Source organism: Xyrauchen texanus, chromosome 9, assembly GCF_025860055.1.
Source record: "Xyrauchen texanus isolate HMW12.3.18 chromosome 9, RBS_HiC_50CHRs, whole genome shotgun sequence".
Taxonomy (NCBI): domain Eukaryota; kingdom Metazoa; phylum Chordata; class Actinopteri; order Cypriniformes; family Catostomidae; genus Xyrauchen; species Xyrauchen texanus.
In genome coordinates, this window is record NC_068284.1 from 8011089 (window position 1) to 8018856 (window position 7768).

The 7768-nt window shown below is 37.2% G+C and overlaps 3 non-coding genes across 3 annotated transcripts; all 3 read right to left on the bottom strand.

The window, feature by feature from the left end:
* Positions 1 to 237: 237 nt before the first annotated feature.
* Positions 238 to 309, bottom strand: trnam-cau (transfer RNA methionine (anticodon CAU)). The gene has a single exon. It is a non-coding gene; the product is annotated as a tRNA-Met (tRNA).
* A 6-nt stretch (positions 310 to 315) lies between these two features.
* On the bottom strand, positions 316 to 388 carry trnar-ccu (transfer RNA arginine (anticodon CCU)). Its single transcript has one exon. It is a non-coding gene; the product is annotated as a tRNA-Arg (tRNA).
* Positions 389 to 1873: 1485 nt separating this feature from the next.
* On the bottom strand, positions 1874 to 1945 carry trnam-cau (transfer RNA methionine (anticodon CAU)). Its single transcript has one exon. It is a non-coding gene; the product is annotated as a tRNA-Met (tRNA).
* Positions 1946 to 7768: the final 5823 nt, after the last annotated feature.

Sequence of the window (7768 nt, forward strand, 5' to 3'; positions counted from 1 at the left end):
CATCACACTTCCTTTGCAATACTCAGCTTTATCATTTGGATTTCTTTCCAAGTATTCTGTTGATTTCAACAAAACTTCAGTTCAAACAAATGTTTTGTGCATTTTCATACTTAAATTCAGTTGAAAACCAATTGGGTTTAAGTCTTGCACAGTTTTAGCTTTACTTTCTCAAGGAGATGGGTGTGTACATAAGAAAGTGTAATAAGTAGCTGGGTGTGTAAATAAGAAAGTGTATGCTAGCAGAGGATGGTTTCGATCCATCGACCTCTGGGTTATGGGCCCAGCACGCTTCCGCTGCGCCACTCTGCTGAAACTCACCCCAGATGGGACTTGAACCCACAATCCCTGGCTTAGGAGGCCAGTGCCTTATCCATTAGGCTACTGGGGCTGTTTCAATGATGTTAAAGGCCTCATAGCAGAGGATGCTTTTGATGAAAAACTACTTGGGTAATGGATGGTTTTGATCCATTGACCTCTTGGTGACAGGCACATCATGCTTTCTTTGCAATACTCTACTTTCCAATTGGTTTTCTTTCCACAAAGCTTTAGTTCAGACAATGTTTTTGCATATTTTCATTCTTACATTCAGTTGAAAACTACTTGGGTAATGGATGGTTTTGATCCTTTGACCTCTTGGTGATGGGCACATCATGCTTCCTTTGCAATACTCTACTTTCCATTTGGTTTTCTTAACAAGTATTCTGTTGTCTTTAACAAACTTCAGTTCAGACAATGTTTTTGCGCATTTTCATACTTACATTTGAATGAAAACCACTTGGGTTTAAGTGTTGCACAGTTTTACCTTTACTTTCTCAAGGAGATGGGTGTCTGCATAAGAGAGTAGACGTTTGCAGTGGATGGTTTCGATTCTTTGACCTATTGGTTATGGACACATCACACTTCCTTTGCAATACTCAGCTTTGTCATTTGGTTTTCTTGCCAAGTATTCTGTTGATTTCAACAAAACTTCAGTTCAAACAAATTTTTTGTGCATTTTCATACTTAAATTCAGTTGAAAACCACTTGGGTTTAAGTCTTGCACAGTTTTACCTTTACTTTCCCAAGGAGATGGGTGTCTGCATAAGAGAGTAGACGTTTGCAGTGGATGGTTTCGATTCTTTGACCTATTGGTTATGGACACATCACACTTCCTTTGCAATACTCAGCTTTGTCATTTGGTTTTCTTTCCAAGTATTCTGTTGATTTCAAGAAAACTTCATTTCAAACAAATTTTTTGTGCATTTTCATACTTAAATTCAGTTGAAAACCACTTGGGTTTAAGTCTTGCACAGTTTTACCTTTACTTTCCCAAGGAGATGGGTGTCTGCATAAGAGAGTAGACGTTTGCAGTGGATGGTTTCGATTCTTTGACCTATTGGTTATGGACACATCACACTTCCTTTGCAATACTCAGCTTTGTCATTTGGTTTTCTTTCCAAGTATTCTGTTGATTTCAACAAAACTTCAGTTCAAACAAATTTTTTGTGCATTTTCATACTTAAATTCAGTTGAAAACCACTTGGGTTTAAGTCTTGCACAGTTTTAGCTTTACTTTCTCAAGGAGATGGGTGTCTGCATAAGAGAGTAGATGTTTGCAGTGGATGGTTTCGATTCTTTGACCTATTGGTTATGGACACATCACACTTCCTTTGCAATACTCAGCTTTATCATTTGGTTTTCTTTCCAAGTATTCTGTTGATTTCAACAAAACTTCAGTTCAAATAAATTTTTTGTGCATTTTCATACTTAAATTCAGTTGAAAACCACTTGGGTTTAACTCTTGCATAGTTTTAGCTTTACTTTCTCAAGGAGATGGGTGTGTACATAAGAAAGTGTAATAAGTAGCTGGGTGTGTAAATAAAAAAGTGTATGCTAGCAGAGGATGGTTTCGATCCATCGACCTCTGGGTTATGGGCCCAGCACGCTTCCGCTGCGCCACTCTGCTGAAACTCACCCCAGATGGGACTTGAAGCCACAACCCCTGGCTTAGGAGGCAAGTGCCTTATCCATTAGGCCACTGGAGCTGTTTCAATGATGTTAAAGGCCTCATAGCAGAGGATGCTTTTGATGAAAAACTACTTGGGTAATGGATGGTTTTGATCCATTGACATCTTGGTGACAGGCACATCATGCTTTCTTTGCAATACTCTACTTTCCAATTGGTTTTCTTTCCACAAAGCTTTAGTTCAGACAATGTTTTTGCATATTTTCATTCTTACATTCAGTTGAAAACTACTTGGGTAATGGATGGTTTTGATCCTTTGACCTCTTGGTGATGGGCACATCATGCTTCCTTTGCAATACTCTACTTTCCATTTGGTTTTCTTTCCAAGTATTCTGTTGTCTTTAACAAACTTCAGTTCAGACATTGTTTTTGCACATTTTCATACTTACATTTGAATGAAAACCACTTGGGTTTAAGTGTTGCACAGTTTTAGCTTTACTTTCCCAAGGAGATGGGTGTCTGCATAAGAGAGTAGATGTTTGCAGTGGATGGTTTCGGTTCTTTTACCTATTGGTTATGGACACATCACACTTCCTTTGCAATACTCAGCTTTGTCATTTGGTTTTCTTTCCAACTATTCTGTTGATTTCAACAAAGCTTCAGTTCAAACAAATTTCTTTGTGCATTTTCATACTTAAATTCAGTTGAAAACCACTTGGGTTTAAGTCTTGCACAGTTTTAGCTTTACTTCCTCAAGGAGATGGGTGTGTACATAAGAAAGTGTAATAAGTAGCTGGGTGTGTAAATAAGAAAGTGTATGCTAGCAGAGGATGGTTTCAATCCATTGACCTCTGGTTATGGGCCCAGCACACTTCTGCTGCAAACCAAACCCACAATCCCTGGCTTAGGAGGCCAGTGCCTTATCCATTAGGCCACTGGGGCTGTTTCAATGAAGTTAAAGGCCTCATAGCAGAGGATGCTTTCGATGAAAAACTACTTGGGTAATGGATGGTTTTGATCCATTGACCTCTTGGTGACGGGCACATCATGCTTCCTTTGCAATACTCTACTTTGTCATTTGGTTTTCTTTCCAAGTATTCTGTTGATTTCAACAAAACTTCAGTTCAAACTAATTTTTTTGTGCAGTGATGTTATTGGCCTCATAGCAGAGGATGCTTTCGATGAAAAACTACTTGGGTAATGGATGGTTTTGATCCACTGACCTCTTGGTGACGGGCACATCATGCTTCCTTTGCAATAGTCTACTTTCCAATTGGGTTTCTTTCCACAAAGCTTTAGCTCAGACAATGTTTTTGCATATTTTCATTCTTACATTCAGTTGAAACTACTTGGGTAATGGATGGTTTTGATCCTTTGACCTCTTGGTGATGGGCACATCATGCTTCCTTTGCAATACTCTACTTTCCATTTGGTTTTCTTTCCAAGTATTCTGTTGTCTTTAAAAAACTTCAGTTCAGACAATGTTTTTGCACATTTTCATACTTACATTTGAATGAAAACCACTTGGGTTTAAGTCTTGCACAGTTTTAGCTTTACTTTCTCAAGGAGATGGGTGTGTACATAAGAAGGTGCAATAAGTAGCTGGGTGTGTAAATAAGAAAGTGTATGCTAGCAGAGGATGGTTTCAATCCATTGACCTCTGGGTTATGGGCCCAGCACACTTCTGCTGCAAACCAAACCCACAATCCCTGGCTTAGGAGGCCAGTGTCTTATCTATTAGGCCACTGGGGCTTTTTCAATGAAATTAAAGGCCTCATAGCAGAGGATGCTTTCGATGAAAAACTACTTGGGTAATGGATGGTTTTGATCCATTGACCTCTTGGTGACGGGCACATCATGCTTCCTTTGCAATACTCTACTTTGTCATTTGGTTTTCTTTGCAAGTATTCTGTTGATATCAACAAAACTTCAGTTCAAACTAATTTTTTTGTGCAGTGATGTTATTGGCCTCATAGCAGAGGATGCTTTCGATGAAAAACTACTTGGGTAATGGATGGTTTTGATCCACTGACCTCTTGGTGACGGGCACATCATGCTTCCTTTGCAATAGTCTACTTTCCAATTGGGTTTCTTTCCACAAAGCTTTAGCTCAGACAATGTTTTTGCATATTTTCATTCTTACATTCAGTTGAAACTACTTGGGTAATGGATGGTTTTGATCCTTTGACCTCTTGGTGATGGGCACATCATGCTTCCTTTGCAATACTCTACTTTCCATTTGGTTTTCTTTCCAAGTATTCTGTTGTCTTTAACAAACTTCAGTTCAGACAATGTTTTTGCACATTTTCATACTTACATTTGAATGAAAACCACTTGGGTTTAAGTCTTGCACAGTTTTAGCTTTACTTTCTCAAGGAGATGGGTGTGTACATAAGAAGGTGTAATAAGTAGCTGGGTGTGTAAATAAGAAAGTGTATGCTAGCAGAGGATGGTTTCAATCCATCACCCTCTGGGTTATGGGCCCAGCACGCTTCTGCTGCCCCACTCTGCTGAAACGCACCCCAGATGGGACTTGAGCCCACCATCCCTGGCTTAGGAGGCCAGTGTCTTATCCATTAGGCCACTGGGGCTGTTTCAATGATGTTAAAGGCCTCATAGCAGAGGATGCTTTCGATGAAAAACTACTTGGGTAATGGATGGTTTTGATCCATTGACCTCTTGGTGATGGGCACATCATGCTTACTTCGCAATACTCTACTTTGCATTTGGTTTTCTTTCCAAGTATTCTTTTGTTTTTAACAAACTTCAGTTCAGACAATGTTTTTGCGCATTTTCATACTTAAATTCAGTTGAAAACCACTTGGGTTTAAGTGTTGCACAGTTTTAGCTTTACTTTCCCAAGGAGATGGGTGTCTGCATAAGAGAGCAGATGTTTGCAGTGGATGGTTTTATCCTATGACCTCTTGGTGAGGGGCACATCATGCGTCCTTTACAATACTCTACTTTCCATTTGGTTTTCTTTCCAAGTATTCTGTTGTCTTTAACAAAACTTCAGTTCAGACAATGTTTTTGCGCATTTTTATACTTAAATTCAGTTGAAAACTACTTGGGTAATTGATGGTTTTGATCCACTGATCTCTCAGTTATGGGCACAGCATGTTTCCATTGCATTATTCTGCTTTCTTATTTGGTTTTCTTTACAAGTATTCTGTTGTTTTCAACAAAACTTCAGTTCAAACTCATTTTTTGTGGATTTTCATACTTAATTTCAGTTTAAAACTACTTAGATTTACTTTCCCAAGGAGCTGGGTGTGTACATATGAAACTGTAATAAGTAGCTGTGTGTGTAAATAATAAAGTGTTTGCTAGCAGAGGATGCACTACACTATGGACAGTATCAGGGCCTGAAATTTATTTCTGAAGGAAAAAACTCTTAGATGTGTCAAATTGTTGGGGATTTTGTCCTCTTTGTAGTCATGACACAAAGATTTTCAATACTGTACGATAATTATTATTATTATTATTATTATTACACTATTTCACCTAACTGTTTCCATCAGTGGTCTCATACGGTATATCCAATGTACCTGTTTTTCTTAATTACAATTTTTATTTTTATCAACTCTTATGCATTATGATGCTTCTTTTCGGACACTTGTTTTCCAGCAAGGCACAATGTAATGACGTACATTTATTGTTGTTCTTTGCAGATACTATATTATATATTTAATTTATTTTTCCATGTTATTAATGTTGTATTCCTATTGTAAATGCATTCATTTTATATAATACATAACCAGATATTATTTATAACATAACTAGTATGTGCCTCACCTCGAAGCTGTGGTGATGATGATTCTTTTCAATAGACCTTTTTCACAGACTGTGATGACGCATTTCCGCCTTATTTATCAGCGGAAATCTCTGATAATTTTTTTATATTATACATTTTTTAAATATAGAATATAAATTTATAACATTATGATAATTTTTTTTATTACCCAGGAATAAGTTTAAAAAAATAATAATTATCACAGCTGTAAGGGCTTGAGAGAGTGACAGTAAATTTGGCATCTTAATCCACTGCTCTCCATTTTTTTCCTCTTTTGGAAAGTCATTCAAATGTAATAGTGGAATTTTTCTTTTGGTCTTGGAACAAATGGGTAAGTGAAAATAATATTTGCTGTGATCTCCCATTCACCGCTGTCGAAGTTCACACTGCAATCCATTACTTCCTGGTTCAGTTCTTAACAGTAAAACTGGTGTAAACAAGTAATCGGTAAAGGTGACTTAAAGCTGCTATAGTGAGCAGCCCCCTCTGTTGGTCAAAATAAACAGCACAAGATTAACATTGTTGCCGGTAGTCTTCGATAGAGGATTTTTTGCTATGTATTTCACTTAGCGTACTGTTTTAAACACGCAGTAAAAACAAGGTCATTTACAGGGACAGCTCCAGTTGGGGACAGACCATCAAAAAATGGGACTGTCCCCGGAAAATGAGGACGTCTGGTCACCCTACTTATGATATTCCAGATGTGTATTACTTCCCCCATCAGAACACAAATGGAGATTTTTAGAAGAATATTTCAGCTCTGTAGGTCCATTCAAAGCAAGTGAATGGCTGACAAAATTTTGAAGTTCCAAAATCACATTAGTCAGCATAAAAGTAAACCCCATGACTCCAGTGGTTAAATCCAGTAGTGTAGTCTAGGGCTGAAATCTTTCATACATTCCCAGAATGCCCACCTCTTCAGACAACTACACCACTGGTTTAATCCATACCTTCAGAAGTAATATATTTAAGTCAGTTTTCTTTTAAAAACATTCACCTCCCTGCTCAGTAAATCTCCACTTTAACTTCTGTTTTTGGTGATTTACATTATTTGTGCATATCACCTCCTACTGAGCAGGGAGAAGGATTTCTAGCAAAAAAATTACTTGAATATTGATCTGTTTTTCTCCCAAACCTATCATATCACTTCTGAAGATATGGATTTATCCACAGTCTTATAGGTTTCTTTTATGCTGCCTTTATGTGCTTTTTGGTGTGTCTAAATTTTGGTCACCATTCACTTACATTGTGAGGACCTACAGAGCTGAAATATTTTTCTAAAATATTAATTTGTGTTTTAAAGAAGAAAGAATGTCATACACATCTGGGATAGCATGAGAGTGAGTAAATCATGAGAAAATGTATTTATGAAACATTTCAAAGGTGAGAAATGTCTGCTTTTATTTCATTTCCCCTTGATTATTGTAATGCCCTTTTTTTCAGTGTTAAATCAACACATTTTAGCACAGCTACAATCAGTGCAAAATTCTGCAGCTAGACTTTTAACAAGAACAAGGTCTTTTAATCATATTACTCCAGTTTTAGCTTCTTTGCACTGGTTACCAATTCATTTTAGAGTTGATTTTAAGATTGTATTAACTACATATAAGACATTACATGGGTTGGTGCCTGAATATTTTGCAGAACTTTTAAGACCTTATGAAACAGTTAGACCTCTTAGATCTTCTTGTCATGAACTGTTGGCTGTTCCAAGGTGCAGATACAAAACAAAAGGCTATAGAGCATTTGTAGAGAAGGCCCCACAATTATGGAACAGCCTGCCCAGGTGTATATGTGAATATTTTGAGTTTTACTGTGTGTGTTTTTGATTTTATGTTTGGTGAAGCACCTTGTGCTTAATCGCTGCAATCTAAATACATTTATTGTTATTATTTTTACATTAATGCAAAGCTTAATCAGTATAATGGAGCTTTTAACCTCTTCAGTGTACAAAAAGTATGCCATTAATGCCATTTTAAATCCTTTCATACCAAAACAGGATTTTTTTTAAAGCAGGTGACTCCATAAAA